Here is an 8371-nt window from a genome sequence, read left to right on the forward strand (position 1 = left end):
CTGTGTCTCTCTTGCTTAAGTGGCAATTCAGCCTTGAACAAGCAGATAAGGAAAGGAGTGGTTTAATGGGAATCCAATAGCCAGTAACCGGATACAAGATATACAAGATGGCGGCGCACATAGACGCTGCGGCTTAGTGCTCTCCCTTAGCGTTTTGTTTTGTTTTTATTATTTTTACTTGGTCTGAGTATGTCTGGCCGGGCAAGAAAGATTTACAGCAGGCAGGAACTTCTGAAGGTCGGGTTACAGTGTGAACAAGCTGTAAGAGCTGATTATTTTCGCCCAGATAACGTTCCTGTGGGAGTAGCCAGGCCACCGGGCTCTCCATGGATTACTATGCCTCCAGGGAGGAGGCGAAGGCGGCGTAGAGACAGGAGGCAAAGGCGGGGTTGTCGGGCTGGCGTCCTGGTAAGATTGCAGATGAGTCCATCTAAACCACCGCTCCCTAGCATATTTCTTGCTAATGTGAGATCTCTTGCCAACAAGATGGATGAATTGAGGCTGCAGGCAGCAAAGAACAGCCTTGTAAAAGATTGCTGCGTTTTATTTGTCATTGAGACATGGCTTCAACCATCCATACCAGACACAGCTATTCAGTTGGAAGGCTGTGCGGTACATCGTCATGACCGAGGCATGGACTTCGGAAAAACCAAAAGAGGGGGGCTGTGTGTATATGTGAACAAATGCTGGTCCAATAATTCGAAGACTGTGGGCAGTCACTGTTCACCGGATTTGGAATATGTGGCTGTTAAATGTAGACCAGCCTATCTCCCTAGGGAGTTCACAGCTGTTATGTTAACTGGTGTGTACGTGCCACCAGATGCCAATGCCAACCTGGCTTTGGGATGCCTGCAGAGCCTTATCAGCAGCCAGCAAGACAAGTATCCTGAAGCTGTGCACATCATTGCGGGAGACTTCAACCATGTTGAACTTAAAACAGTGCTCCCAACGCTCTATCAGCATGTGAAATGTCCCACAAGAGGGGACAAGACACTGGATAAAGTTTATTCGAATGTAAATCACGGCTATAGGGCTTTACAGCTGCCACACTTGGGCCAGTCCGACCATATGTCTCTGTTCCTGGTACCAGCATATATCCCACTCAGGAAACGGGCTCCCACAATATTAAAATCTGTTAAAATCTGGCCTGAAGGTGCTATTCACCAGCTGCAGGACTGTTTTGAGAGAACCAATTGGGATATTTTCGATCGTACAGACCTGGAGGAACACACGGCGGCAGTTCTGTGCTATATCAATCACTGCACAGACACTGTCACAGTAAATAAATCCATCCGGTTTTACCCCAATCAGAAACCCTGGATGAATAGAGAGGTCCAGTGCCTGTTGCGGGAAAGGAACAGGGCTTTCAGGTCAGGCGAGGTGCAGCTTTACAGTGTGGCAAGAGCAAACTTGAAGAGGGGTATTCGACGGGCAAAATTGGATTATAGGCTGAGGATTGAGGATAATTTAAGGAGCAACAACACAAGACAGATGTGGCAGGGGATTCAGCATATTACCAACTACAAACCTAACCTTGGTGCTGTCGACGGTGACCCTTTGCTGGCGGAGGAGCTTAACCTCTTCTTTGCTCGCTTCGAGAGGGAGCCACCTGAGACGCCGGTATTACAGCCACCAGCCCATAGGGGCCCCTCATTCACGGTAGAGGAGCATGAGGTGAGACAGGTATTGAGGATGGCGAATCCGAGGAAGGCGGCTGGACCTGATGGCATCACTGGAAAGGTGTTGAAGGGCTGTGCGGATCAGCTGGCGAGGGTCTTTACTAAGATCTTCAATAAGTCCTTACACCAGTCTATTGTCCCACCCTGCCTGAAGTCGTCAACTATTGTCCCTCTGCCTAAAAAATCCACAATCAGTAGTTTGAATGACTACAGACCAGTTGCACTGACTCCAATCATCATGAAGTGTTTTGAGAAACTGGTGCGCCGTCACATTATTTCCTGTCTTCCATCAACTTTTGACAACTACCAGTTTGCATACAAGGCAAATAGATCCACAGAAGACGCTATCACCACCACTCTCCATGCTGCTCTGTCCCATCTGGAGCAGCCGGGGAGTTATGTGAGGCTGCTGTTTGTGGATTTTAGCTCTGCTTTTAACACTATCCTCCCCCATAGACTGGTGTCCAAGCTAGAGGCGATTGGACTCTCCAACTCCACCTGTCTCTGGGTTTTGGATTTTTTGTCAGAACGTTCTCAGAGGGTTAGAGTAGGGTCACATATGTCCACAGCCCTTAGCCTTAACACCGGCTCACCACAGGGTTGTGTGTTGAGTCCCCTGCTCTATGCTCTCTATACGTATGACTGTACAGCCATCTATTCCAGCAACAAAATCATCAAGTTTGCTGATGACACTACGGTGGTAGGGCTCATTTCAGGAGGGGATGAGTCCGCCTATCGGGACGAGGTGGAGCGGCTCTGTGTTTGGTGTGGAGAGAACAATCTGGCTCTTAATACGGCTAAGACCAAGGAATTGGTGGTGGATTACAGGGGAAAAAAGGCGGACATTCAGCCCTTGTATATCAACGGGGAACGGGTGGAGAGGGTGGCGGAATTCAGGTTTTTGGGAGTAACTATCGATCAGGGCATGACTTGGAGCGCAAATACCACTGCTCTGGTGAAGAAGGCCCAGCAGAGAATTTATTTCCTCAGACTTTTGAAGAAGAACAATCTGAGTGAGAGACTGCTGGTGTCCTTCTACCGAGGCTCCATAGAGAGCATTCTTACATACTGTATTTGTGCTTGGTTCTCCAGTTGTACAGCTAGGGAGAGGAAGGTGCTCCAGAAGGTCATAACCACAGCCCAAAGGATTATTGGTCATCCTCTCCCATCTTTGGAAGAACTGTACGGTTCCCGTTGTCTTAGGAAAGCAAACAACATCCTGCAGGATTCATCCCACCCGGGACACAGTCTGTTTGCACTACTGCCTTCTGGCAGGAGATATAGAAACATCAAGTCAAGGACAAATAGACTGAAAAACAGTTTCTATCCAAGAGCTGTGGCCTTTTTGAATGCTGTAACTCGATAGTGTGACCTGGGAGTTTGATGGGTGTTGGTGTGGGTGTGGCTGGAATGTGGTTTGTTTGGTTGTTGTTGTTGTTTTGCTTTTGTTGTTTTTAAGGGATGGCATCCAATTTCGTTGCACTTGTGCAATGTTGCACTTGTGTAATGACAATAAAGAATCTATTCTATTCTATTCTATTCTATTCTATTCTATTCTATTCTATATCCCGCTTTATCACTACCCTAAGGAGTCTCAAAGTGGCTAACAATCTCCTTTCCCTTCCTCCCCCACAACAAACACTCTGTGAAGTGAGTGAGCCTGAGAGACTTCAAAGAAGTGTGACTAGCCCAAGGTCACCCAGCAGCTGCATGTGGAGGAGCGGGGACGCGAACTCGGTCCACCAGATTACAAGTCCCATCGCTCTTAACCACTACACCACACTGGCTCTCACTGAGATGCCAAGAGTGACGGAGAGGAAGAAAGATAACACCAAAGAATAACATCTAATCTGGTATGTTGGAACGGAACGGAAAGGAAGGGGAATAAAACTTTTTCTACTACAATAATACCTAACAACCCCCCCCCCCCGAAGAACCTTCTACATTACTTACAGCAAGTGAGATCAGAAAATATAATCTGTGTGGAAATAACAATACTAACTAAAGCCTTTGTTTTTTGAAATGCTTGGAAGAGGATAAAAGACTCTCCAGAAGGGTGATGTGACAGACTATTTAATTGGGATCCGCCATTATGGGACAGACCGAGTTGCAGATATAAATATTCGTGCAGGAGGCAAGCTCTCAATTTGTTATCATATCTGTACTTCAAGTCCAATTTGGTAAATCTCCCCTGAAAGACTAATGTTTGATGTAACCTGTCTGAGAAAATTAATGAGCAAACGCCTAGATTTTATTTCATCGGAACTGAGAGAAGATGGCGTCTGCCACCAGAGAAGGACTTTTGGATTGATTTGGCATAAACACCAGCGTGCGAGGACATACTGCAAACAATAGACTTATCAGCTGCAAAAAAAAAAAAAAAAAAAGGAGAGTCATACAAATTTCACACAGAAGCATATTATTGCTCACTTCAATTCGCCTGTGGAAACAACTCAGAGGCCATGAAGGAAGGAAGAATAACAACAGGAAGATTTAAAGAATGAACTATTGGAAACTCAAGGCAGTAATAACATAAGATGATTGGAACCCCACTGAACTTGAAGCATGGGAAGCCCTAACAAAAATTTATAATTTGGCAAAATATTTGGACTATATGAGATGTATTTGTATAATTTGGAATATGTAATGTGATCTGATTGGATTGTTAAAATGGAAAACTTAATAAAAATTATTTTAAAAAAATTAAAAAGGTAAAGAAGACAAGGATAAAATTGAGCAATTTCTTAATACAAATGAATTGCAGAAAATTACCACAGATAAAAGACTCCTACTCAATGGTTTGATTACAAGACAGGAAGTTGAGACAGCTATAAATCAGATGAAACTAGGCAAAGCTCCAGGACCAGACAGGTTATCAGCCAAATATTACAAAACTCTGAAAGAATGGCTAATTCAACCGTTGGCAGATGTGTGTAACAATATTTTAAGAGGGGAGAAAGCACCTGAAACCTGGAAGGATGCTTCTATAACCCTGATACCGAAATTAGAGCATGATAGATCGGATGTTAAAAATTACAGACCAATCTCATTACTTAATGTGGATTATAAAATTTTGGCAAATATTCTGGCTAATAGATTGAAGAAGGTCTTAACAGAGTATATTCATAAGGACCAGGCAGGATTTCATGGAAGACACATGAAAGATAATATTAGGAATATAACTGATATATTGGAAAGATTAGAAGCTAAAAGAAATTGTAAAGTTTTATTAATGTTTATTGATGCGGAAAAGGTCTTTGATAATATTTCTTGGCTTTTTATGGAAAGAAATTTAGAAAGAATTGAGGTTGGTCAAGAATTATTAAATAGCATCAAGGCGATCTTTTTTGAGCAGAAAGCTAAAATTATTGTCAACAATGTGGTATCAGAGGAAATTAGAATTGAGAAATTAACCAGGCAAGGATGTCCACTCTCCCCTCTGTTATTTATTTCGGTTCTGAAAGTTTTGCTAAATATGTTAAGGAAAGAAGAGGAGGTTAAGGGCATTGTAGTAGGATCCAAACAGTATCAATTTAAAGCCTTTGCTGATGATTTGGTTTTAACTTCACAGGATCCAGAAACCAGTGCAATAAAAGCACTGGAGATGATTCAGGAGTTTGAGCAGGTGGCAGGATTCAAATTAAATAAGAGCAAAACCAAAGTTTTAGATAAAAATTTAGATAATAATGAAAGGAGAATTTTTATTGAAAAGACAGGCCTGACCTTTTTGAAAAAAGTTAAGTATTTAGGGGTGAAGTTAACTGCGAAGAATTTGAAGTTATATAAGGACAATTATGTAAAAGAATGGAATAAAATTAAAATAAATTTAGAGATATGGACAAATCTAAAACTCTCACTTATGGGTCGAATATGTTTCAAACCCTACCAATTATTGATAATATTAAATGCTTTAAAGAATGGCAGAAGGAGTTGTCAAAGTTTATCTGGCAGGAGAAAAAACCTAGAATTAAATATAAATTGCTTACGGATGTGAGAGAAAGAGGGGTTTTCCCCTGCCAGATTTGAATATATATTTTGAAGCTGCAGCCTTCTGCTGGATTAAAGATTGGATACAACTAGACAATGAAGATATCCTGGATTTGGAGGGACTGGATAATAGATTTGGTTGGCATGCATATCTATGGTATGATAAGATAAAGGCCCATAGTGGTTTCAAGAATCATATAATTAGGAAAACGTTATACAATGTTTGGAGTAGATATAAAGATCTTTTACAACGAAAAACACCCAAAGCCCCAAACTCGGTTCCATGGGTGACTCTGAGTCAACTCCCTGGGATAGTTTATTGTTGTACATTGTTTCTAAATTATTGTTTTACAATTGTTTTAATTGTCTGTTTTAACCATATTTGCACATCAGTTTCTAATGTTGTGAGTGTCCTCTATTTCAGAGGCTACTACTCTGCAGCCCCTTATAGTTGTTTTAACTGCAAATCTTTTAGTTCTTATGCTCCTACAATTGTTTTAGCTGCGTGTTTTCATTTGTTTTTAGTTCTTATCTGTTTTAATTATCAGTTTTTACCCATCCAGTATCCGTGTTTAATCTTGTATTTTATTCAGATGTTTTATCCTAGGCTTGTTTCTTTGTCCTTATTTGCTCTAACAATTACAGTGGTACCTCGCAAGACGAATGCCTTGCAAGACAAAAAACTCGCTAGACGGAAGGGTTTTTTGTTTTTTGAGCTGCTTCGCAAGACGATTTCCCCTATGGGCTTGCTTCGCAAAGATGGAAACGTCTTGCAAGTTTGTTTCCTTTTTCTTAACACCGTTAATACAGTTGCGACTTGACTTCGAGGAGCAACTCATAGAACGCGGTGTGGTAGCCTTTTTTGAGGTTTTTAAAGACTTTGGTGATTTTTGAAGCTTTTCCAAAACTTTCCCGACACCGTGCTTCGCAAGACGAAAAAAATCGCAAGACGACAAAACTCGCGGAATGAATTAATTTCGTCTTGCGAGGCACCACTGTATCGGTTTAAAAAAACAACCCTAACTGCTATTTTATTTATATCTTGGTGTTTTTTTGGTTTTTATCCTGGTCTGTGACCGTAATAAAGTTCATTCATTCACCCAAATGGATCTCTCCAATGGAAGCACCGGCCCCAAAAAAGTTAAATATGGAAAACAAATGGTTGAGATACTCTGATTTATTGATAGAGGACCAAGAAGGCTTTAAATTAAAACCATTTGAACAAATTAAAGATAAGGTGAGTATGGGCACAAAGATTGAGAAAATTTCCACATTAATCATGAACCTTTCTAATCAAGTGAACCAACTGACAATAAAGAACAAAGAGCTAGACAAGATGGTGCAGGAGATAAAGAATAAGTCATTAAAACAAGAGGAAGCCATGAAAAAAATTCAGGCGGATCAAAGAGATTCAAGGAAACTCCAAGAGAAAAACAAAGAGGAAACTGAGGAACTGAGGAAGGTTCAGGAATTGGCAATACAATTCTGACCAGAGCAGAATACAGTGGCACTATTACCTCCCTTGATCTAGATGCTATACTCCTATTGATGCAGCCCAGAATTGCATTGGCTTTTTTAGCTGCCGCGTCACACTGTTGGCTCATGTCAAGTTTGTGGTCAACCAAGACTCCTAGATCCTTTTCACATGTACTGCTCTCAAGCCAGGTGTCACCCATCTTGTATTTGTGCCTCTCATTTATTTTTTTTTGGCCCAAGTGCAATACTTTACATTTCTCCCTGTTAAAGTTTATCTTGTTTGTTTTAGCCCAGTTCTCTAATCTGTCATGGTCATTTTGAAGTGTGATCCTGTCCTCTGGGGTGTTAGCCACCCCTCCCAGTTTGGTGTCATCTGCAAATTTGATCAGGATGCCACTGTATTCTGCTCTGGTCAGACCTCACCTGGAGTACTGTGTCCAGTTCTGGGCACCACAGTTCAAGAAGGACACTGACAAACTCGAACGTGTCCAGAGGAGGGCAACCAAAATGGTCAAAGGCCTGGAAACGATGCCTTATGAGGAACGGCTAAGGGAGCTGGGCATGTTTAGCCTGGAGAAGAGGAGGCTAAGGGGTGATATGATAGCCATGTTCAAATATATAAAAGGATGTCATATAGAGGAGGGAGAAAGGTTGATTTCAATTGATGCGGAGAAGGCTTTCAATAAAAACTCATGGGAATTTATGAAAAAACTATTAAAAGAATTGTGTCTAGGCAAAAAATTCTAAAAAGGTATAAATGCAATATATAACCAACAGAAGGCAAAAATTATTATTAATGGAGAGTTTGGAGAAGAAATTAATATTTAAAGGTACAAGACAAGGATGCCCCCTATCCCCAATGTTGTTTATAATAGTATTAGAGGTTCTATTAAAGAAAATAAGACAGGACAACCAAATAAGAGGAATAGCAGTTGGTGAAAAAAGATCTAAGTTAAGAGCCTTTGCAGATGATGTTATGATCACAACAGAAAATCCCTTACAATGCACACCTAGAATATTGGAATGTATAAACGAATACGGCAGATTAGCAGGATTCGAATTAAATTATGGGAAAACCAAAATACTAGTGAAAAATATGGAAGAAAAAGATAAAGTGAAATTACAAGAAATTACAGGATTGGAAAGTAAAAAGAAAATAAGGTATCTTGGAAAAAATTTAACAACAAATACTATGGATTTAAGTAATGAGAACTGTGGGAAAACATGGA

Source organism: Podarcis muralis, chromosome 11 (genome assembly GCF_964188315.1).
Source record: "Podarcis muralis chromosome 11, rPodMur119.hap1.1, whole genome shotgun sequence".
NCBI lineage: Eukaryota > Metazoa > Chordata > Lepidosauria > Squamata > Lacertidae > Podarcis > Podarcis muralis.